Genomic DNA, 25,134 nt, shown 5'->3' with positions numbered 1-25,134 from the left:
ACCCTTCATTAAAGACCATGTAGGGTGACTGCTGCAGGACCAGTACCAGGGCTTCCCATACAAAGCGCAGGCCTGGGACCGACTTGCCCGAGATCTCACCACTACCACTGGCATTCCTCAGACTGTTAAGCAGGTCAGGCACCACTTTGCTGACTTGAAGTGGAGGAATAGGAGCCTTTTGGACCAGTAGGTCCAAGATGCCCGGGCGGGGAATGCTCCAGCCATGCGTAAGTATTAGTCAAAATAAGTGTTCTCCAACGTCCAGCCAGTGTATGTGATGGATAGGTATGCATAAATGTTTTTCCTTATCTCCTGTACAGCTGTAGATGAGAGGGCTGTGAACTTGGAAGCCCACAACAGCAGGCTGCCAAGGATGCATCACAAGGCTGATGAGTAACAATCTAGAAGGTATTATGTAGGGCAAATAAATAAAACTTGGTAGAATGTCACCTTGCAGTATTTAAAAACAGGTATGGTGTTTAGTGACTGAAGAAGCCAGTAGGAGAGTAATAGTGACATACAGGTCATATATCAATAAAAATGTAATTACCTGTCAATAAAAGTGACAACCCCAGACTGGTTGTGTTTACTCTGGTATTGTATGACTGGAAAATTTCATGCACGAATATCAAAATGTATGTATAGGAATGTATATAAACGAATGTTGTAATCACAAGGGCAGATTGTACAACCAAGAAAGAATTAGAAATAAAACATTCAAGGAAGTGACAGCAGTTTCTCAATAGCTCGTTCTGATGAAACACAAATGTTGTATTTTTAGCAGAAACAGCCATGGTACAAATCTTGGGAGTGGTAGTAAGCTGTATGCATAATTTCAAGTAGCATTTTGTGAATATGTGTAGAAACAGTCAAGTAGTGTCAACATAAATTCCCTCCACAGATCTTCCAGGTGAAAGAAGCCAATAGTAATACTGTGTCCAACACCGACAGTCCAACCTTATTCAGTTTCATACCTAACTTCTTAATTTTTCTAGCATGTCGAAGGGCCAGATGCTGGCGTCCTCTCCTGCCCAGTTGGTGAATCTGGGAATATTGAGGCAATGTTACAATTGCCTCATGTACACAGGCAACCCTCTCCTCCTCCCACATAACACAAATACTTGCGAGAGATGCAGCTATTTAGCCAAACTGGAGGCTGAGCTCTCTCAACTCAGGACTGGCAAGACCAGACAGGAGGAGAAGGAACACATAAACACACAAAGACATCTGGGCAGGCTGAGGTAAAAAATTTATTCTACCCAAAAAGCAGACAAGCCAAAGCAGACACCCAAACAACTCAACCACCAACACAAACAACACAAACAAACAAAATCAGTGTGCAAAGTGTCACAGCCCTTAAGGCCAAATACAACACCAAACATACTTGTCATAGGTGACTCCATAGTCAGACACACTGACGTCCCACTCACCAGGTTGAACAAGGAGAGGGTCACAGTAAGCTGCCTATCACATAACACAAGCACTCGGGTGACTCCACGGCAGGTACAAATATGACACAGTCATTGTCCATGCTGGTGTGAACTCCACGGCAGGTACAAATATGACACAGTCATTGTCCATGCTGGTGTGAACGACCTGAGACGTACCTCCCTGGACTACATGAAAAGAGACATAGAGGAGCTCTCTGATTATGTAGCCCAGGCAGGTATGACCCTGACCCTGAGCAGTATCCTTCCTTCACCAAGAATGATTCCACAATATAGAGACAAGATGATCAGCTTTAACAATTGGCTTAATGTCTGGTGTCATTCAAAGGGGATCCAGTGTCTGTCTGCCTGGGATGACATGCTTGACAAGCCACGCTGGATGGCTTGCACCTGTCACCCATGGGATCGGATATTGGCTAAGGCTCTTGCCACCCCATAGTGCCTTTTTAGGCAAGGCTCAAATTCTAAACCTACCACCCTAGAAAACAAAAATGGGAAGAAACTGAGGGTAATGCTGCACAATGCCAGAAGTCTAAATCTCAAAATGCAAAGCCCTTCTCAGTATGGAGAACATCGATGTCTGTGCTGTAACTGAAACCTGGTTCAAGGCTCCTGAGAGCACCCGGCACTATTAGGTTTTACCTCATATCATGCCCCCAAAACCGGGGTGTATCCATATTCATAAAGGATACCCACACCTCCAGTTTGCTTTGGAAACCATCCAGGTGCAACTAACCATAGGCAAAACTGCTCTACAAATTGTAGCATGCTACAGGCCACCCTCTTAAACTCAGGAACCCCGCACAGCCTTCCTGAAGACACTGGAGGGTATAAATGTATCTCCAAACACCATCATATTGGGTGACTTCAACTACCTGAATATAGACTGGGAACATTACTCAAGCCCTAACTTTCTAGCCCAACGGTTCCTGGAGTTCATAAATTCAAATGCCATGGAACAGCTAGTCACTGTTCCCACGAGAGGAGAAAATATACTAGATCTCATTATCACAAATATGGGGACAGAATGCTCCACACCGGAAGTATATCCCTCATTGGTGAGATCTGATCATAAACTAATCTCACTGGAAATCCACATCCCGCCCCCACCCCAAACAAAAAAGACCACAGTGAAGAACTTCTCAAAAGCAAACTTCACACTACTCAAGACTGGTGTGGTATCCTTCAAGGCCCCTGAGCCAGTGAAAACCACAACCCAAGCTGCGGAAGCCCTTACAAATGCCTTCTATGAACACCTCCAGGACTGCATGGATCAGGCAATCCCAAATAAAACCAAGACTCTTTCCACAAGGGGCAAATGTCCAGTCTGGTGGACCCCTGCCATTAACAAACTTTACAATAAGAGGAGAAAGCTATTACATGATAGAACAAAATCCATAAAAGGGAAGTCACCCTAATCATTATTAGTAAAAAAATACGAGCACTCATAAAATCAACTAAGGCCAATTTTGAGAGAAAAATTGCCATGGATTCAAAGGACAATCATAAGGCCTTTTTCAGCTATGTTAGGAACCTGGGTGGAAACTCCCAGATATGCTCAGAATTAGTCCAAATGATACAAAAATCACTGAACCCACAGACATTGCCAACATACTGGCAGACAGGTTCAGTGCAAACTTCACCCCTAAAGGAGAGATAACTATCCCAGTGGAGTGTAGCCTCCCAAACATCTCAAATGCGCAGGTGAAAGCTGCTCTCTAAAGCTAAAAACACAGCATCAATGGGACGGATGGTCCGGCTGTGTGCTAATGAGCTAAATGAGGAATTAAACCCGCATAAGGCAGCTGTTTAATCTCAGCCTTACCACAGGATACGTGCCCAAGGAGTGGCGACGGCAACTGTGGTCCCACTCCACAAAGGCGGTGCCTCTACGGACCCTGGTAATTACTGCCCCATAAGCTTAACAAGTCTAGTCTGCAAAGCTATGGAGAGGATCATAATGGAGCTCATAAACAAAGATATAGGGGACTTGCAGACATTGGACCCGACCCAGTTTGGCTTCAAGGGTAGATCATGCCTTTTGAACCTGGTCGACTTCTTGAAACAGTCACCAAGGCCATTGATGAGGAAAGGCAGTCCATACAGCCTACCTTGACCTTACACAATACCCCACTTGGGTATTGTAGAAACCAGCTTAAATGTAAACCCATATGTCACAAGATGGGTTGCAAACTGGCTTAAGGACAGAACCCACAGGGTTAGAGTTGCTGGCGCTATGTCAGACTCCAAGCCGGTCACAAGTGGTGTCCCACAGGGCTCGGTCCTTGGCCCCCTATTGTTCAGCATCTACTTCTCAGAAGTACAGGCCAACATGGGAGGACTTTGGCTGACAAAGTTTGCAGACGACTGCAAACTGGGCGCCATAGTGGAAAGTGCATCGGACATGGATATCCTCCAGAAGGGACTCACGGAAACAGATAGCTGGTGCCAGAGCTATGGCCTGAAGTTAAATGCCAAAAAATGTGTAGTCATACCCTTCGGGAAAAACAAGGTAACCCCAAGCTACCATATAGGCGGCAATCCACTAAGCACAGAAGAGGTTATCAGGGACCTGGGGACCCAGGTTGACAGTGGCCTTTCTTTTGACACTCACATTGCTAAAGTGGTTAGAAAGACCTTCTACATTGCCCACCTGATCATGAAGGGATTCACATCCAGATCTAGTGAGGTCATTGTTCCCCTGTACTCCACTTATCAGACCAATGATCGAGTACAATGCCCCATTCGGGATGTATCTCACCCGACATCTGCAGCAATTGGAGAGACCCCAAAAGTTCCTCACCAAAAGGATAGGGACTCCAAAATCTGTCATATGCTGCCAGATTGAAGAAACTCCAGCTCTATTCAGTCGCATACCGTCTGCTCAGAGGTGACATGTGCCTGACATACAAGGCCATGTCCAACCCAGAATTAATGGACATGCTCCATCTCAAAAAATCCAAATCCACCAAAACCACTAGAGCAAGCGACTTAAACCTTAGCACGGATATAAATAGGACGTGCTGGAGAGATAGATTTATCACTCAGAGACTCCCTATGCTGTGGAATAGAGTCCAGTCCATGTGAGGCAGAGCACCTCGTTGGCTCTGTTCAAGAGAAATCTTGACTTGTGGATGGGAGATCATAGGTTTACCCCGGGAATCATCTCTGTGTCACTGCTGGACAACAAACTAATGGGCACAGTATTTTTTCATATAAGGGGTGGCGTAAGCCACAAAAATTTGGGCTAGGCTTATAAATGCCTTAGGGCAGATAGCCTAGTATAAACCTATGAACCTATGAACCCCAAGGCTGCAAATTACAGCAAGTTAAGTACATACACCCAGTCGTCTCCCCCAAGAAATTTTCAAAAGTGTCATGCTGTCACAGCTACTGGTCCCTGCTACCAACAACCAGGGTGAGCGATAGAAATCAAGGCAGAATATGTCAGCAGCACAAACACACAATTTTTGTCATCTCATCAATGAGAGTGGACAGTGTACGCATCCAGATACAAAACGGGTCTGGTATTTTAAAGTACATGCTGATTATAACACAAGGAATTTGGTCTATTTAGCTCACTGTAATACATGTTCGAAATTTTATGTAGGGAAAACAAATAGGAGGCTTTGTGAACACATCTGAGATCATGTTTATTGTACTAGGAAAGAGTTATTATATAGTGCTTTAGCTAAGCATACTTCATCAGAAGGTGAAACACATTTGTTTATATTTCAGGTAGTGCAGGTCATATATGAAAATGTCAGGTAGGGAGATATTTATGCTTCCACTGATACAGCAGAAATGAAATGAATCTTCAGACTCGGAGCAGATTTAGGCTCCGGTCTCAATGATGCTGTTTCTATCAAACCAGCATTAAAAGTATGCAAATTCAATAAAAAAATGAGATTATTATGCTTTTTTAGTAAGATGTGTATCTATTTTTAGAGCCAAGCTAAGTTTTTTATGTTATTTTATTTTTACATATTACTTTAAATTTTGTACAAAGTTTTAATACGTTGAGGGTTTTTATTGGGCTGTTTGAATTTTTGGGAGTGTATTTAAATTGCCTTTTACGTGTATAATGTTGTCTGATGAAGTACCTGAGTGTGAGAAAGCATTAGCTAGCAACAATAAAGACTGTGTTTTTTTTATCTATACTGGCTGCCTCCGTTTTTCTTTTTGGATTTACATTTGTTGGTTTTTCGTATCTGTGCAGTTCATCACTGAGTTCCTTAATTTTGGACTGTATACTGTGTATAAATGGGTCTACTTCATTTGCCCTAACTTCCAATTGACTGACACCCATTTGCCCGACCCCATTTGCCTGAAATTTCAATTGACCGACACTTCATTTCACCGACACTTCATTTGACTGACAAGTATTATTGGCAAGTAAATGGAATATGCCCCCTTCCCCACTGTAGTGTGACCCTGGAGTTAGAATATATAGTTGGGGGGTGTGGGGGGCACAGCACCCCACAATGGGTGGTGTGGGGGGGGCGAAGCCCCCCACTTAATTTCATATTATATTGTTTGGTTTTGCTTTAATATTGCTTAGTAAAACAAAAGCCCCCCACACCCCCCTAACTATATATTCTAACTCCAGGGTCGCACTACAGTGGGGAAGGGGGCATATTCCATTTTCTTGCCAATAATACTTGCCAGTCAAATGAAGTGTCGGTCAAATTAATTGTCGGTCAAGTGAAATTTTGGTCATTTGGTCTCGGGCAATTGGGTGTCAGTCAATTGGAAGTTAGGGCAAATGAAGTAGATCCGTATAAACATAGCACTGCCCAACCCAAGTCCATAGTTGTTGTAATAATACCTGTAGAGTAATGAGTAGAGCAATGATCATTAAAGCTGTAACCACTGAGAGAATCTGCATTTGTTAACTGACATCTCTCTCTCTCCCCACCTTATCTTCACCAGTAATCTAAACACATAAATGAATGGGTATGTTTACCACCAAACCTACTGTTGGGAAATCTGTCCTGTTGTTATACAAATGTTGAAATGTATTCATATAAATGTTCCCTGTTCTAATACTATCATTGGTGGCCTGTTGCTATCAATGTAACCTGTATGCCGGTGTAATCCCCACTGTGGTTCCATATGTGCATGTGTTCTGTTTGCTATGCAAATGTTCCAAATCTGTTGTTTTGGGTTAATGGGAATACTCATGCATGCTGTTATAACTAATCCTGGAATGTGTTTACCATTACTAACCAACATCTGTTCTAAAACTGCAACACCATAGCACATCAGGGAAGGCCGATCCCAGTGGATCTGCCTCTCCCTCCTCATCTGGCCATGGCACCGGGCCCCAGCATGTCTGGGACTCACCCCGGGACCTCCTTGTCCACTAGTCCTGCACCACCCTCAGGTGGAACTACCTCAGGGGATGGGGCTCATCCCCCCTGGGTGCGGGCGCAGACAGGATCCTGTCACTTGAAGCCAGGTCTGGGGTCTGGTGCATAGCGAGCTCTGCAAGGAATTTGGAAATCTGCTACACTAACTTGAGGGCCGCACGGTGCAATTACAGGGTCAGTCTGCCCTTCCTGCTCAGCCCCCAGCACAGCCACCTTCAGGGCTGTGAAGGTGCCGTGGTGACTGCCCATGGGTGGGGACCTCAGTCCCAGTGTAACCAGTTGTGGGCTCGTGGTCTTCCGATTACCAAACACCCCTCCCCATCCAAGGTGTTTACCCCCACATGTGTCATATACCACCCCTGTATGCTGTCTTGTCTGTCTTCCTACACAACCTACCTCCCCAAATATACCTACTATCCTTCCTTAAAATCCCACTCTCACCTTAAAAAAAAAGGGCAATCTGTTCCCCCCAAAAGATGTTGCCCAATACATAGCTGTCCATTTCACACATGAGTCTACTGGACACATGTAATCCTGTCTAATTGGCTTCACAACACAATAATGTTGTCCTCATCCCTCTCTCTCAGGGGTTTGAATGTCCAGATTTACCTCCAAATTCAGTATATATGCACAGCTGTTGCTGTAGAAGAAATGGACAGCTATGGACCTTCCCTGCACCCATCCTGCACATCCCTAGCTATTTTTCATATTATTTTACAATTTTTTAAATGGAGATTAGCTGCATGGCTGCCATGAGGTTAGCCACCTCATGGCAGCCATGCAAATGGAGACTAGTTGCATGACAGCTGAATCAAACAACAATGCACTATGAACACGTACACAAATGCATGGATACCGCCTTATCCAATATAACCAGGACCCTCACCTCCAAGAAATGGAAGCTGATCTGGTGGTTCCCTGCCATAAAGAAACTGTACAACAGAAGGAGGGAACCGATATGGAATACGGTGAAGTCCCAAGACAGGAAGTAAACCCTTATCAGCCTCAATGAAAAGTTGATATCCCTCATCAAATACTACAAAGTTAGCTGTGAGAAAAGAATTAGAGCACATAGTAAAGAAAACCACAAGTCCTCATACAGTTATGTAAGGAATCTCCATGGCAATAACACAATTTGTTCTGAGCTACTAGACAATGGTCCCTCCCAGACTGAGCCAACAAATAATGCCAATATACTGGCTGGCATCTTGAGTGCAAACATTACCCCTCACCCCCCCAAAGGACCAATCACAATACCAGTACACCACCAGGCACCCAGTATTACTGCAGAATAGGTTAAAACACCACTGTCCAAGGCCAAGAATATAGCTTCAATGGGACCTGACAATATCCCTGGCTGTGTTCTACATGAATGACAGAGTGACCTGGCACCTTACCCATGTGCCCTGTTCAAGCACAGCTTCACCTGAGGCTTTGTCACTACTGAATTGTGCACTGCTACAGTCACCCCTATCCACAAACGAAGTGTGACTACAGACCCTGGGAAATACTGCCCCAACTGCCTGACATGTCTGTTATGCAAAGCTATGGAATGCATCATCATGCACCTATTAAACAAGGATATGGGAATCTGCCGACTCAGGATCCCACACAGTTTAGTTTTGTGAAGGGTAGGTCATACCTGTTCATTCAACCTGGTCAACTGCTTTGCGTCAGTCACCTGAGCTGTGGATGAATGCAAGGTGACACATACAGCCTACCTTGATCTGGTCAAAGCCTTTGATAACATTCCTCACTCACTAAGCTCGGCATCAACCCCTGTATCACTAGTTGGGAACAGAGGCACAAACACAGAGGTAAAATGGACATACTGCTGTCATACATTGAGACAGTTGCAGATGCCATTGGGTTTGTTGTAACATCCTTTATGAGGAATATGACATCAGTAATATCAATAGATGTGGGTATTTACTGACTGCATTCCCCAGAGTCCACAACTGATTTACCAAGGACACCAACTGTCTGGTCAGCACACACATTATAACAGGCAGACATGTGGCCAGTCTGTGGACATAATTATTATTCCTATAGAGGGTATGCAAATTGTACTGCTAAAAATGTGATATACATTGCTAAGTGCAATCATTGCACTAGTTTTTATGTAGGGAAAATAAACCAGATGTTTACACAAAGTATACTACAACACAAATATGCCATACATAATCATTTAGAGCATAATGCTTTGTTTCAATATATGGCACTTTATTCTGATCATAGTTTTTCCTACATGGTCATCGATGCCATCAATGTTAACATCAGAGGTGGAGATTTGTATAATGCTACCAAGGTCATGGAAACATACTGGATAGAATTGTGAGTGCATGTTCTGCTTGCTTAAATGCCTTTATTCCTCTAAAACCTATTTTAAAGGCTTGCAGACTGTGACCAGCAGTGTTTTAAATATGTATTTTTATATACATGACTTGCATTAATAGTATACTAATGGTATATTTCTGTACATTTTCAATATTGTCTTTTATATAGTTTGGCATTTTCACATAGGGTGTTTATTATTTTTATTTTTATTATTTTTATGATGCATTTTATTGTGTGTTTGTTTTTAATGGTCCTCAGGAAGTGACATCTGCCATTTTTAATATGTTGAGTTCTTTGATTGGTTCATGTCATTTTGAAATTAATGTTTATATGTATGCTTATGGTAACAAGTTGGATCTGATGAAGGAAACTATTTTCTGAAAGTGCTTATCCTGTTCACAATAAATTATTTTATGCTTATTGCCATGGGGACCCTGCTGTTTGTTTGGAAACACCACAGACATGTTCTCTGTCTGGATAGCAATCATCCCTAGAGGGAGAATATCTCGAAATGCCTGAAACACTAATAGGACTTCTCTCATTTCTAGGCCATTGATGTGAAGAATGTCATCTGTCTGGGACCACTTGCCTTGAACTGTCCTCATAAATGCCCCCACACTAGTTGAGAGGCATCTGTAGTCGCTGGGGCCTTGGGTGTGAGTAATGTACAAGGGCGGCCTCAAACGACTTCTTGTGTGTGTGTACCAACCATGCTATGTGATGCCTGCAGATGTTTATGATATGACTGAGTGCTGTCAGTGGATGGTGTCTGATTGACTAATGTACTTCTAGAGTCCACTGTAACACTCTCATGTGAAAGCGAGCCAGAGGCACCAGTACTATTAACATTGTAACTGACCCTAGTAGTTGTGAAATTACTTTGGCTGGGAGTCAGTGGAGACAAAGAATGTGTAATGCTTGCTTTCGTAAAGTGTCCCCTTTTGTCTCTGGTAGAGTATTTGTGTTTGGGTATCTAGAAAGCCACCAATGAACTCCAGAAACTGCATTAAGATGAACTGTGATATTTGTTTTTATAGTTTACAGTAATACCTGGATGGAGACAAAGGTAGAACGTGTAGTCTCTGGCTTGAATGAGGAGAGGCTTGGTGGAAGCAGATAGGAGCCAATCATCTAGGTAAAGAAACACTCAGAATCCATGCAGTCTCAGGTGAGCTGCAACCATTGCCATACATTTGCTGAACACCCTGGAGGCTCTAGTGAGACCAAAGGGTAGTATTCTAAGCCAGTAGTGACTGGTCCCAGATGGATGCGTAGATATCTCCTGGAGCATCTGTGTATCATGATATTATTGTACGCATCCTGTTCCTCAACAGTTGTAGGATGGATTGAATTGTGACCATTCTGAACTTTAAATGCTTTATGAAGTGATTCAGATTGCTGAGATTCAAACTTGGTCTGAGGTCCCCTGTCTTCTTTGGCACAAAAATAATCTTGAGTAAGTTATGGATCTTTGTTGGTCTGGAAGGACTGGCTCGGTGACTATTTTCCTCAGTGGCTTTTCTATTTCTATGGCTGCTTCTTTCCTTTAACTGGGTGGAATGCTGGGAATTATTCTGTTAAATTTTGGGGGTAAAAGGGAAAATGGTATGCAATAACCTTTGGATATTATACTCTGTATCCAAGTGTCTGTGGAAATGGTTATTCAGGCTTCTGGATGTAGAATTAAGCACCCCTCAACTGCCTCCAGAGTGCAACAATTGGGTAACCCTTCAGGGATGCTAAAAAGGCTTCTCAGAGAAGAGACCTCTGAAGCACTGATGTGTGGGTCACTTCTACCAAGGGGATGCCATCTTCCATTAGAGTTTCCCCCTCTGCCCAGAAGGAATCTTTCGCCAAAGAATTCTTAGGAAGAACTTTGTGTTTTCCTGAACCATAATCACAATTTTCTGCCAGCACTCTGATTTCAGAAGATGGCCTTTTGAGGAGTACAAAAATGCAAAACAAAGTCTTCCCATCTTGTTCACTCCTAGAGACAGTCTCCTTTACTTGGGGCCAAACAAGGTGGACCCATCAAAGGAGGCACTAATGAATGAAGAATTGAAGGGTTTCACAAAATCACAAAGAAGTATCCAGGCATGCCTCCTAATGGTTATTCCTGAACCTGCCAATTGAATATATCCCTCTGAGGCATGAGAAGTCACTCTCATGGAAGCAATGGATAGAGACTGAATGGTGGCCAGTTTTGAATAAAAAGTATTTTTCTCCTCCACAAACATGTATCCCAAAAGGATATTGGAAAACTGATTAATTCACTCTGAAATCTTGTCACATATGTCAGATAATTCAGAGACCTGAGGGTGAAGGTTGCTGAAGCATAGATACACTTTCCATATCTGTCCAGTACCCTAGACTTCTTTTAAGGGGATGGACAGAAGAACTCTCTTCTGCAAGTACTTTCTTAGTGGTTTATGCAACCACCACAACATCCACAGGGGGAACCTTGCTCCAGTGAGCTCTATCCTTAGGTGCTATAAAGTATTTGTCAAGGCATTTGTGAATGGGCTCCATGACATCCGGATCCTTTCAGGCCTAGCGGGAGATAAGATCTACCATCTCATCTGCCAGGGGGACTTTTCAAGTCATAGCTGAACCAGTTCCAAAAGTTTCAAGGAACACTGACTCCTCTTGGGAATGGGGGTCAGAAGAACAACCACCTTTTGTCTCAGAAGGTCAAGTATTTCACTAAATGAGACTTCTTCATTGGGTGATCTGAGAGACTATTCCTTTACATCAAAGTCAGTGTCTTTGGTTAAAGACTCTTGTGGAAAGTCTTGGTGTCTCTTCTTTCACATCCACTTCTGAGCAGGATCTTCATTGTGATGCTTTGGAGAGGATTCAGAAGCATCAGCTGAGTCCTGAATGAGGACAGTCCCAATGCTTGACTGGACAGACTGTGTTGAGTAGCAGAATGAAAAGACCCAGATTTTGCAGAAGACACTTGGGTATGGGATGGACACAAGGGGGGGGGGGGTATGGCTTTTCCCTAGAAGTAGCAAAAGCTCTCTCCACTACCTCAAAAGTCAAAGCTGTGGAAGAGCCGCGCCCAATCCTCACTGGATTCAAAGATACCTGTGAAGGGTGAAACCCCATACACTTTGTTCCAGTCTCAAAGCAGAGATCAGGACTGAGCTGCGTGGTGCTGAGGCTTCATAGGGATGGGATGGCTCTGAGAACATTGGAGTTGATTCCAGTCCACTGGATCTGGTACTAATGCTATGGCTCTGAGATCCCGCCTGATCTGGCAAGGTCAGACCCATCTGTATCAGAGAAGATGCCAGAGTCAAAGAAGGCAAAGTCTTCTGATCTGATAAAGACATACTTGGATGCCTCAGGACCAAAATCTCTAAAATGACTGAATGGATCATTCTTTAGATTGGGGATGGCATGTAAAATTACACAGATTATAATATTATAATATTATAATATATGTAGATATATGTTATATTTTTTCTGACTTTTACATAGGTGAATGTCTGGATTAAGGCCTTTGACTTAATCTAATAATAACTTTTTTGTGTGTGTGTAAGCAAATAAATAAGAGAACACTAAATGTAATGAAAAGTTTTCCTTTATCAAACAATTGTTCACTTTAAGAAGTCTGTAGCTGTAGAATCCTTAGATTTTTATGGACACAAGCCACAGTAAAAGCCAGAGTGCATTTTTAAGGCTAAATGTTAATGTTTTCTGAAAACATACAAGCTGTTTTTCACATCTGGGAGGGGAATAATCCAAGACAAGAAGAGGCTATAACATACATCTTAGTGTGGATAACCTTAATTTTAGGTTAGGTTTTCTTCTGTGTGTGTGCAGTTGTCAATTTGGGAAATTGTTCCTATGAGGAGGGTTATTCGTCATTATTTGAAGATGAACACATGGTTTTGTGTGTTTGCTTTACATTAATAGGTTCTGGGGGTATGTTTTTTTTTTGGAGGGTTGTCATTAAAACAAACGGTCTTGTAAAATGTGACATAGTTTCAAATTGAGATGACAAGAAACAGCTCTGTAAAAGATCAACCTGTCAAACATTAGTGGGTGCACATAATGCCAAAGGTGGAAAACGACATTTTAAAAAGCTGCCATATGCAGTAGGTGGGAATAATAACTTCTTATCATAATGACTGCACTAAGCATATTATTTGCAATGTAAATGGTCTCACAGGTATAGATAAAAAGGAAAGAGTACAGCATTATATTAAGAAATGCAGACTGCAAATAGCAATGTTACAGGAGACATGCTTGGAAAGAAAAGCATATGCAAAGCTGATAAAGTAAGGATTTCAGGAGGGATATTAAGCAGAGTATCAGGGACAAAGTTAAAGTGGAGTACTTACACTCATTGCTAAAGGAGCTTCAATAGTGATAGAAGAGGAAAAAAACATAATGGTAGATTTGTGGTAATAAGGGGCTATGAGCAAGGGAGAAGTATAACACTGGCATGTATTTATATTCCACCTATAACTGCTATTATGAAGCTTAAGAAAATTTTGAGAGAAATAATCAGCTTTCAGCAGGGAATATTACTTATAGTTGGGAATTGGAATTTGATTTACAACATTGAGGATGTATCTGGGGGACCTAGAACAGAACATATAACAAAAGAGGGAAGATGTCTGAAGAAACCTATGAGAATATTTGGTATAATAGACATGAAATCAGTAGTAGGAACTCTGAGAGAATTTACATACTAATCCCCAAGGTACAATAACTGGGCTAGACTAGATATAAATTGTATTTCACAGTAACATATGCATTTAATTGAAAGCTTCAACACATATCAAATAACTATTTCAGATTATGCAAAAAATAATGACTAAGACAGAGATGTAGAGCAATGAAGTAAAAGTGAGACACTAGTGCTTCCCCAACAGACTGTTAAAAAAGAGAGACATTTACAGAATGGGTAGTGGAAATTATTCAAGAGTTATTGGGGAAGATAGACATTTCTTGAGAAGTTATAGCTAGTGAGTGGGGTGAAGTGAAAGTGGAGTTTATGATTAGGGTAGAAATAAAAGAAATATGGTGAAGAAGTAGTGGAAATTATTTAGAGTGGCTAACAAAAGTTAACATTTTGCAGAATAAGGGTTATCTCATAGAACAAGAAGAGGTGCAATTGCAGAGTGCTAAAGAGAAAATAAGGAAGTATCTCGATGTGTACGGGTATAGAAAGAGCACAAAATCTTTTAGCATAATGACTTAGGTAACATAAAATGTAAAGGTTTGTTGCCAAACTTAGGGAATCTAAAACAAAAATAAATAAATAAATACAATAAAATAAAGTAAAATAACCAGAAATGCTGTAGAGGTATTAGAGATATTTCAGAATTTTTATGCAAGGAAATGTGGAAATTAAATAAGATCACAAATGGAAATATGTATGGAAGATTTCAGCATGCCAATGTTAGAGGTAAATGAGGCTCAACAATTAACAGTTAAGATGGGAGGAGATGAGATAATGATGGCATAAAATCTGCAGGAAAGTCTTTAGAAATAGGTGGCATTCATGTGGAAATGTGGAATATGCACAAAAGTCTTCAAGAATAGATGGTATTCCTGTGGAAGTGTTGAATCTACAAGAAAGTCTTCAGGAATAGATGATATTTCTGTGGAAGTATGGAAGCTAGGAGGGAAGAAAGTGATAAAGATCTGGTAGGTTATGTTTAAAAGTATTTTAAAAGGAAGGGAAGCACCAGCATCATGGAAGAAAGCTATGGAGGCAGTAATACTTAAAGGCAGTAAAGACCCATCAGACCCAGCTTCAGTCAGGCTCATTTTAATTTTAAACCATTATTATAAAGTCTTTGTGTTTATAATAGCTAAAAGAATGTCAAAAGTGTTGCCAAATTTAATAGATATGGATCAATGTGGTTTTGTGGATGGGAGGCAAACATTTGACAACATTAATAGAAAAACGATGATCCTGACAGAAATAGAGTATAAGAAAATACCTCTGTTGTTGGTTTGTCTTGATTCAGAGAAAGCATTTGACATTGTAAGCTGAGATTTTATGAGTCAGGCAATGGAAGCATTTCCATTCCCTTACAGAATAATATGTTTATTTAGGATGATATATGAGGGATCAGAGACAAAAATAAAAATGGCAGGGCTCCTATCTGACAAGTTGTGATTAATAAGAGGAATTAGGCAGGGTTGTCCTATTTCCCCTTTGGTATTTGCTTTATATTTAGAACCATTGGTAAAGAGAATAAGAGACTCAGAAATCCAAGGATGCAATTGATATGGTAACCAAGAAAATTTGGCTTTATTTGCAGACCATATTAGTTTATACCTGATAAAACCAGAAAAGAACATCTCAGTGTTGTGAAACATCTAGAGACAGTTTGAAGTCTTTTTTGGGATATAAAATTAATGAAGATAAAACAAAGGCTATAACACTAAATTATGTACCCAAACATGAATTGGTCCAGCAATACCCATATTTATGGGGACACAATAAAATGAAGTATTTAGACGTATGGATTACAAATGATTCTGTTATAGCAACTAAGGATATGTGGAAAGAGACTAAACAAAAGATAAAAAAATGAGGAACTGGAAGGTCTTGTTGATGGATATGGATACTAAGATGCAAGAAGTAAAAATGTTTTAGTCCCTTTTGTTTTACATACAGGTCAGGCATACTTTTATCAAACAGAAGGGAGATTGTGGACTTAATTAGTAGAGCTGAAGGATTTTATCTGCGAAGGGAAAAGGGCAATAGTCAAGTGGAATAACTGGATCCTTCCAATAGAACAAGGTGGATTAGGATTACCTGATTTGAATTAATATTTTAGAGCTACTCGGTTAAGGCTTATATATATAACGCAAGCAGAGAGCTTTAATTCATAGTGGAAAGGTGATGATGATGCAGTAGAGGGTAAATTCAAGAAATAAAGAGAGAAGGTGGTATTTTGTATGCAGGTTCTTAAAGAGAATAACAGCATCCACACAGAATGTTACATCCATAAAGTAGCAGAAAGTACTCTAAGAACTAACCCTACACAGGAATGGAGAAAGGAGATTTTACCAATAGGGACAACTGCAATTTAGGGTACAGAGAATATGTAAGAGGGAGATGGAATTTACTGTGGAAAACAGGAAAAGGAAGCAAGGTGCTAGGAGCAAATATGTAGAGAGTGAAATGTAACAGAATGGGAAGAGGTAAAGAAGACATTTGGACTGCAGGTAAGAGACTGCATTCCCTATCAGGGATTGATATCTGAGTATAGGCAAACAGAAAGGGAGAGGGGAATCCTTAGTGAAAGATCTGCTCTGGTAGCATTTTTAACTGAATCTAGAAAGAACCTGTTGTTAAAAGGGGATAATTAGTAGGGCATACTGTATAAAACACTGCAGAATAACTATAGGAGGCAATCAGAGTAGGTTAGAAAAGATTGGGAAGCGATAGTGGATAATCAATTCACAAGTAAACAATGGGAGGACATATGCATGGCTCCCAAATATACAGCAAAGTCTAGAAGATTTAGGATTTGTGCATGGAAGTGTTTGCACAGATATTTTTATATCCCAAGTAGACTTCCAATAATTTTTTCCCATGGTAAATGCCAAATATTGAAGATGTGATAGGGAAGAATCAGATAAGTAGGAACACAAGTTTTGTGAATGCAATGAGTTAGTAGGTTTAAAAAAATTCCCTAGAGAGTACTCTGTCAGAAATATTGGCTGAGCAAATGGGTGTAAATAAGGAAATGATTTCTGCACAGGGACACAGAATCTGAATTGCCTAGATAAAACAAGGCCTTGTTAAATGTAATGTTGGTGGCTAACTAGAAAATGGAAATCAAAGTCTAAACCAACTGCATTTGAAGTACTGAAACTGTAACAGGGATAAAAGAACTAGAAGTGGGATCTTTAGGAAAGGGTAGGAGAAAATTACATAGAAAAAAATGAAAATTGTGGGAACAATACATGCACAATAATGTTTTGAAAGTGGAGTAAACTTTAAAGGAAGGCAGGAATCAAGCAATTATATAATGGATTGATGATAGTTATAGGTTCATAGGTTCATAGGTTGGTACTAGGCTATCAGCCCTAGGGCCTATACAAGCCTAGCCATAACAATTCCCTGGCTATTTCTTCCCACACTATTTACTTCCCTGTACCCCTGCCTAGCAAGGCGACTGATGTGATCCCCGGGGTGAATTTCCTTTCTCCCATCCAATCATCAAGGTTCCTTTTGAAGAGGACCAAAGAGGCACTCTGCTTATACAAAAGAATACATGTGATGTATAATGTTTGTAACTTGGTTTATTTTTATATACATTTCTGTTATCCTATGTCTTAAGTGAGAATACGGTAAAGCTTTTAGAAAAGAAAAAAGTCAATGTTAAAATGTGTAAAGACAACATTTGAAGTGACAAACATACTTTTTCCTTAAGATGCTTTCTTCATATGATGCTTCAACAAATGCCTTTAGTTTCTTAATAAAATTATTAATATCAATCTTTAACAGTTTTTCTAAATATATACTAAGAGATTTGGTTGCCCTATATTTTGTGACATACCTGATCTCATAGAGGGGCTGGAAAGTAATCTATGAAGTTTGCAAATTCATATGTGAGATAATTCATTCTTACATGATTCATGAACCTCTCCACCCATAGCTACGGTACCAGTTCATTATTTGCAGACTTCATTTCTCTGTCTCCATTTTATATTAAACCCTCAAAGGCTTCTGGTTCCATATTCTTCAACGTATAGAAGAACATGGAATTTGGCTGTCTTTTTTATTTCTCCAAATGTTTTGGGTTTCTAATATCAAATTGGGAATGAATCCCATTTCTAAGTCATGGTATGATTAGAGTTCATGAAATTAGTATTGCTTCATTCTTTCATGCTAATCAAAAGTGCTCTTCTCAGCACCTAAAATGCATGCAGAATTGCCTCATTCTACAGTTCATATGGGGTTACATGTACTGTTAGCATATTGAAATATGATTGCAAATAATTTTCTATTAGTCCTGTTACTCTTATTATTGGAACTTTCTGGGTGTCCTTCTTCCATGTTGCTCTCATTTGTACTTGCAAATCCTGGTACTTCATGGCTTTGTGTCTCTCGGTACTTAAGACACTATAATCACTAAGTGCAGCATTACTAGCAAAACTACAGAACAAGAAAAACGCTGTATATTTAGTCCTTTCATTTATTTTCTATAACAAACCTCCCACAGCCCTAAAATCTAATCCTAAACAATTCTGGAACTCTATTAACCAAATATTACATCCCGGTAATCTTAGCTTATCCAATTCATGCCCAGACAAGACATCTGAAGAAAATGACACTATCTTCAATACCTATTTTATTGATTCAATATCTAAGCTACTGAACCCTAACCCAAACTCCTCTACTCCAACTTTTCTGAGCCTACTCCTAATGCTATCTCCTCAAATACCTTCTCTCTCAAACCTGTACCTACTGGCTACATCAAAACTCTACTCTCGAAATTAAAACCATGCTCAGCATCAGCTGACAATATTCCTTCCACTTTTCTTTTACTAGCAGCTGACTCTCTTGCTCTCCCTGTATCTATCCTAATTAATCGCTCTATCTCTGAATCTAAAGTCCCTTCCATTTGGAAACAATGCTACACTCTACCTATACACAAAGGAGGTAACTTCTCTGATATCTCCAACTTTAGACCTATCACTATCCTCTCTCTAAAGTACTAGAAAAATGTATTCATAAACAAGTTATGCAGTATCTAATGCAGGAAAAATCTGCTTACGCCCACTCAACATGGCTTCAGACCCAAACATAGCACCACTACAGCTCTATTATTATTCCTCAACACTGTCCTATAGCCATAGACAACCATAAACATATTTCTTGCCTATTCTTGGACCTCTCAAAAGCTTTCAACACTGTCTCACACTCTCTTCTGCTGCACAAACTGCATAACCTCAACTTCTCCTCTGATACAGTTGCATGGTTTTCCAGCTACCTCCTGATAGATCTCAATCAGTGAGATGGCACTCTGCGCTGTCCCCTCCTATCCCTGTAAAAATGGGTGTACCACAAGGGTCTATCCTAGGGCCTTTACTTTTTAATATCTTTACTAATCAGCTCTATACCTCCTGTCCTCAGTCATCTTTAGTGCAATACACAGATGGCTCTACAGTCATCACCACAGCCAACTCTCCCTCTAAGCTCTTCTCAGCTACTCAGGCATCTTTTAACTTAGTTGAAACATGGCTCCCCAACAACCAGCTCATCCTTAACCCTAAAAAAACAAAGCTGTTACTCTTCCTACCTAAAAAGTTCAACATTATTAAACCCACCTTCATCCATACAGCCCCTTAAAAAACACTCTCATTCAGGTAGAATCCAGCACTAAACTCTTAGGTGTAACCATCGATGATCAGCTTAATTTGACTTGCATGTTAATAACTGTATCAAAAAGACCCATTCAAAACTAGGGTTCCTTTACCATAACAAGAAATTCCTTTCCTCTGAAGCCATGATTACTCTCTGTCTCTCTTACCTACCTTCTACCTAGTCTAACTTCCAATTCTCAAATTCTCACAAATCTTAACTCAGCACTCCTGACCAAACTTGAATCTACCTACAACAAGGTAACTAGATTGGCTGCCCAACAAACCTACAAATCCCATCACTGTCTCTCTAAAACACCTAAACTGGCTTGAATTACCCCACCAACTTCTTCTCTCTCAGCTCCCGATCATCCATTCTATCCTATACCAGCCTTCCTACTGCCCAGCACTATCCCCTCTCATCTCCCATTATTCTCCCTCCAGACCTGTCCAAAGCTCTAACCAAGACCTACTACAAATCTACAAACCCAAGTCTAAATTTGGATGCAACATGTACAGCTATCACCCCACTATTGCCTGGAATAGGCTCCCACTAGAAATCAGGACCTTTACACATCCTAAACAATTTAAGACAGTCACCAAAAAGCACTTTAAAAGTCACTGGTCCTGCCATTGCACTCTCCCTCCTTAAACATCCCCTACTTCTGATACCTTAATCTACTTTCTGCCATTAACTCCCTCTTCCCACTAGATCTCTCTAATCTTCCTTGACAACTCTTTCTACTGTCTTCTAAAATCTATTAAGCAAATTGCCTCAGAGAAACATTCTATTGTAGTTGTCTTGCCTTCGTGCAACTATATTATGATAAAACTGGGTTTTTGTAACCACTTACCCCAAAAATTATACTCATCTTAATGACATATTTATTTTTATACATCTTGAAATAGTTATGTTATACTCCTGATTATTGACACTGTGTAACATTGTATTGCTACTTAATGCCTTGTAATAATCCTGTAACATTGCTGTTTAATGCTAATGTATAATGAAAATTGTATAATATGTCAAAGCTTTTCTTCCCAGGCCTCCGCTGAAAAGGGCTCTTTAGCTCAGTCGGACAATCCCAGTCAACAAATGCAAAATAAATAATAAAATAAATAAATATTTATTACTCAGAACTTCTTCAAAATACAAATACATTCATACTACCTTCCTTAAATACTATTCAACTTAAAACATGTGACAACATATATATTTTAACAATATTTCACAAATAATATTACTATAAATAATGTATTAATCACCATAAAATGTCCTATAAAAATCTTTCTGTGACAAACTGATCTCATAGATCTTAACAAGACACTAATAATTATTGTATCATTCAGTCTTGGTTCTTCATCTGCCCTCAGTAAAACTTGCCATTTTAGCTCTCAGTATTCATGTTACCTTCCCTCGTGTCTTGTCTAAGTCGTTCCACTACAAAAAATGTAAATTTCCTATAGTCCATGCATTTTAAGTGCATTTGTCTGCTTATTTGGAATTGCGTTTTGACACTGGGTGCAGCAGTTTCAATGACTAAAAATGTTTTGTCTTTTTTTCTAAGACTACTATGTGTGTTTTTTTTATTTTATTTTTTTTGGGTATCTGTTTTTTTAATTATTGGTATTGGATGAGCCCATGTGATATGAATATCATCACTGTCAATAAAGCTTTGTGGTTCATGTTTCCAAAGCTTCTCAGCCATTTCTGTATTATAGTATTTGATCTATCCTCAGTGCAACAGTCTTTCCACATTATTGTACCTTTAAGTATATAGGCCCTCAGCCTTGACATTATAACACCCAGTAGCAGGATGTGCAATTGTCTGCTATTCTCTTTTTCAGAACCTCTGTCTGTCTGTTTCGCCTATATTTTCAACAGAGTTTGTAAATCAGTGTATATATAGCCAATTATCTTGGACTGCTCTTATTAGCCTTTCATCTTTTGCTTTGAATTCATACATCTCAACTGTACAGATTTTCGCAGAATGTCCAGATGTTTGCCTCATATTTTTGGTCTCTTTCTCATAAAATTGTGGTTTTCTAGCAAAGCACTGGAAAATCATTGAGGACTGAAGTCAGAAAATAATGACAAGTATTACAGTTACAGGCTTCATACCCTTCAGAAAATTTATGTTAATGCAAAACCTGTTCTTTTATCAAATTTCTAAGTTTGTAACAGCAACATTTAAAACATGTCCCTATTTTTAAGTCTTTGTCCCCCCCCCCCATTATTTATTGCTTTGTCCAGATGTCTTGCTCTAAGAGGTTGAGAGGTATGTTTGAATTCACCTCTCCTTAATAATTTTTGCATCAAATCTTAATCAAAATGCAGTTGTGGTAGAAGGTCTTTGAAATTGCCACTATATTTGCTGACTTTACAATTTTCTTTTCTTCTGGTCCTTTTTTTTGTTTGGTTCTTGGCACTTTCAGTTGTTGTCTGATTCATCTCTACTTCTGGTTTTGTTTCCATTTCCACACAATTTTGAAACATTTCTGCGAAACTAAACAAAGACGTCATTGTAGACGTCTTTTCTTTATGCTTTAGAACTTTCACTATGTTTGAATTTGATGAGGTCAGCAATTGTGTATGTAGTCTTAAGATTACAGACCTACATGTAGCCAGTTTCGAGCAGACACCTAACCTTCTTCATAGCAAGGGGTGTATGAAATTGGTATGTACTGTTTTTATATATTATTTGATAACCATGAAACATTGTTCTTCTTCTCTTTATCTAACTGATTCACTCCCATTTGGGACCAGTCAATCACAGCAAAGATGTAGGTTAGTACAGACAGAGTAAATTGTTTTGTAGCTTGGACTTTTTCCCAGATGTCAAGGCAGCTTTCGATCTTCTGAAGTATTCCTTACAGAGCTTTATTCCCATTTCTTCATGTTTATTGCTGACCCTTCATCTATCCCCAAATATTTATACACTCCTTCCTTTTCAAGTTCCTTTATATCACCTTTCTGTTCCAAGTTGTTTGTTTTCCTGGTGGTGCAGCTTTCCCTTTCATAAATGTTGCTTTTGCACATTTATCAAGACCAAATGTCATTCTAATGTCATCTGAGAAAATTTTAACCTTTTGTAGTTCTGCCTTCATATCTTCATCTGATGAACTGTATGACTTTAAATCATCCACAAAAAGTAGATGAGATGTCTATGAAAAGGTTGGTTAATAGGAGATAAGATATAATCATATCCTAATATATTAAGTAAACAGCTTAATGGGGTAAGGGCAGGACAGAATAACAGAGATGATAAAGAATCACTCTGAAATATCCTCTGTGAATATTTATCCTTGCAATAATAATTTGACCTTTGCTACAGCTTAGCTGCAAAGTAATTTGAAACTGTTTCATAGCATCTGCAATGTAACTGATCAATGTAGGGTGTATCTTATATATCTACAAGCATTCCAAAATCCAGGAATAAGGGATGCTGTTGAATGCTTTTTTGTAATCTATCCACACCATATTTAGATTTGTTCACAGTAAGATCTTGCTAATATCGCTTTTACAGTATTTCTCAAAAGATGTAACATAATAGTGAGAACTGAGAGCAAAAGCACTTAATTCACAAGAATAGCTTTTACTACAAAGGTGCCATAATAATTTATGCACATTCTGTTTATTACAAGCACTATTTCTCATGAGCAGTTTCACATTTTTATTCAGCATGAATAAACAAAATTATCTGAGAGTTTCATATATATATATATATATATATATATATATATATATATATATATATATATATATATATATATATATATATATATATATATACACACACACACACACACACACACATATACATTCTGTCTGCTAGTACAAATGTCATTCCTTTACTTAAAATGGTATATGGTATATTCAGCTGAAGTTAGTTTATAAGACTGGAAAGTAGATACTAAAATTACTGATGTCAATATTTTTCAACTGTATTTGCTGAAAGCCTGGGACAGGGGTGCGATGTAGGATCTGCAATCTCTGAATCATGGAGCAGTCAGTGAATCCACAAATGACTTGGCCATCCTGCAGGAAGGTTTGTCCCAAACAAATAGCTGGTGCCAAAATCATAGACTGAAACTAAACACCAAAAATGCATCATTACATCCTTTGGAAAGTCATCTCTTTGGGAACTACACTGACAATATTCCCCTAAAACTTGACCCTGTTGTATAGGATTTGGCAAATTATGTGGACAGGGACCTAACTTTTGACCAATATGTTACGACTGTCATAAGAAAATCCTTCTATATTGTGCAGCTTAGAAACAAAGGGGTTGTGTCTAGATCTATTGAAGTCATTGTTCTCATTTACTCAGCCCTTAATAGGCTAATCATTGAGTATAATGCCTCCTTTGCCATGTATCTGTCTAGATACATGCAACAATTGGATATCTTACTAAAAGGATACAAGGCTTATACAATATGTTCGTCATGAGCTGAGTCAAAGCCCTATCACTATACTTGGTATCCAACAGACTGCTAAGAGGTGTGTGTGTCCAGCATACAAGGAATCCTCCAACCCAGTACTGATGGACTTACTGTATATCAGCAAGTCAAATGGGATGAAAAATACTCAGTCTAGAGAGCTGAACCTCTTCTGCAACATCAACAGAACAGTTTGGATGACGAGATATATCTCAAAGAGGAAACTACTTCTCTGCAACAGACTCCCCATCTACATAAAACAAAGCTCATCCTGTCCATATTCAAATGCAACTTGGATCTGTGGATGGATATTAGAACATTTACCCCAGGACTGGCCCCTATACTACTAATGCAAAGAGGCATCTCCTAAATTCTTTATTCCATGCAAGGGTTTCTTCAAATTATCTGTGGCATGATCCCAGTTATTCTCATTAGGGGTAATATATAATTATCCAATGTGGGATGGGTAGGGCAATCTAACATCAAATGGGAATTGTAAATTCAAGCACCAAAACGGAAATTATGTAGCAACTACAGGAATTTAAGTTTCTTGTTCTGTCCCAACATTCTATCTCAGGTTCTTTGTTTACCAGCCAACGGGGTAGGGAGCATTGGCAGTGTGTGAAAATTCTGCTTATTCTGAATATTAAATACTTGTGTGAAGGTTAATTAGTGAAATTCTGATAACCTTCATTATTATTCATATTGCCATTTCATTTGCATTTTAGTCCTAAAACAACAAATTTCAAAATCACCACTACACAGAAATTATACTGTTTTCTTATCTTATATTTTGGTACAAAAGATATGACTTAAGAATTTTAGATCTGTCATCAGATTTGCAAACTATATTTTCATTCTGTTCAGTCCAGCTAAAAAGTATGTTTAAAGCAGTCATTAGAATCCCAAAACAAACGTTGTTCTATTGCAGTGTTTGCAAATACACATCTTCACTCACATATAGCTGTAGTGACATACACTTTTTATATACCTTTAGCTGAAACACCTGGTGTTCATTTGCATATATCCCATGTGCCTATGATTCAAGAGGTTTGAGAGGTCACTCATTGGAAGCTCTAGCTTGCCTGGAGTTTTCATTTAGTTTTTACTGATACTTTAAAAGCTGCAGAACTTATGACTACAGCATCCAAAAGTATTCTCACTATTAGACTTGTTTTTCTCTGGAT

This window comes from Protopterus annectens, chromosome 5.part0, assembly GCF_019279795.1.
Source record: "Protopterus annectens isolate FY-2018-M chromosome 5.part0, PAN1.0, whole genome shotgun sequence".
NCBI lineage: Eukaryota > Metazoa > Chordata > Ceratodontiformes > Protopteridae > Protopterus > Protopterus annectens.
The sequence above is the reverse complement of the archived record's forward strand: the minus strand, read 5'-3'. Positions refer to the sequence as shown.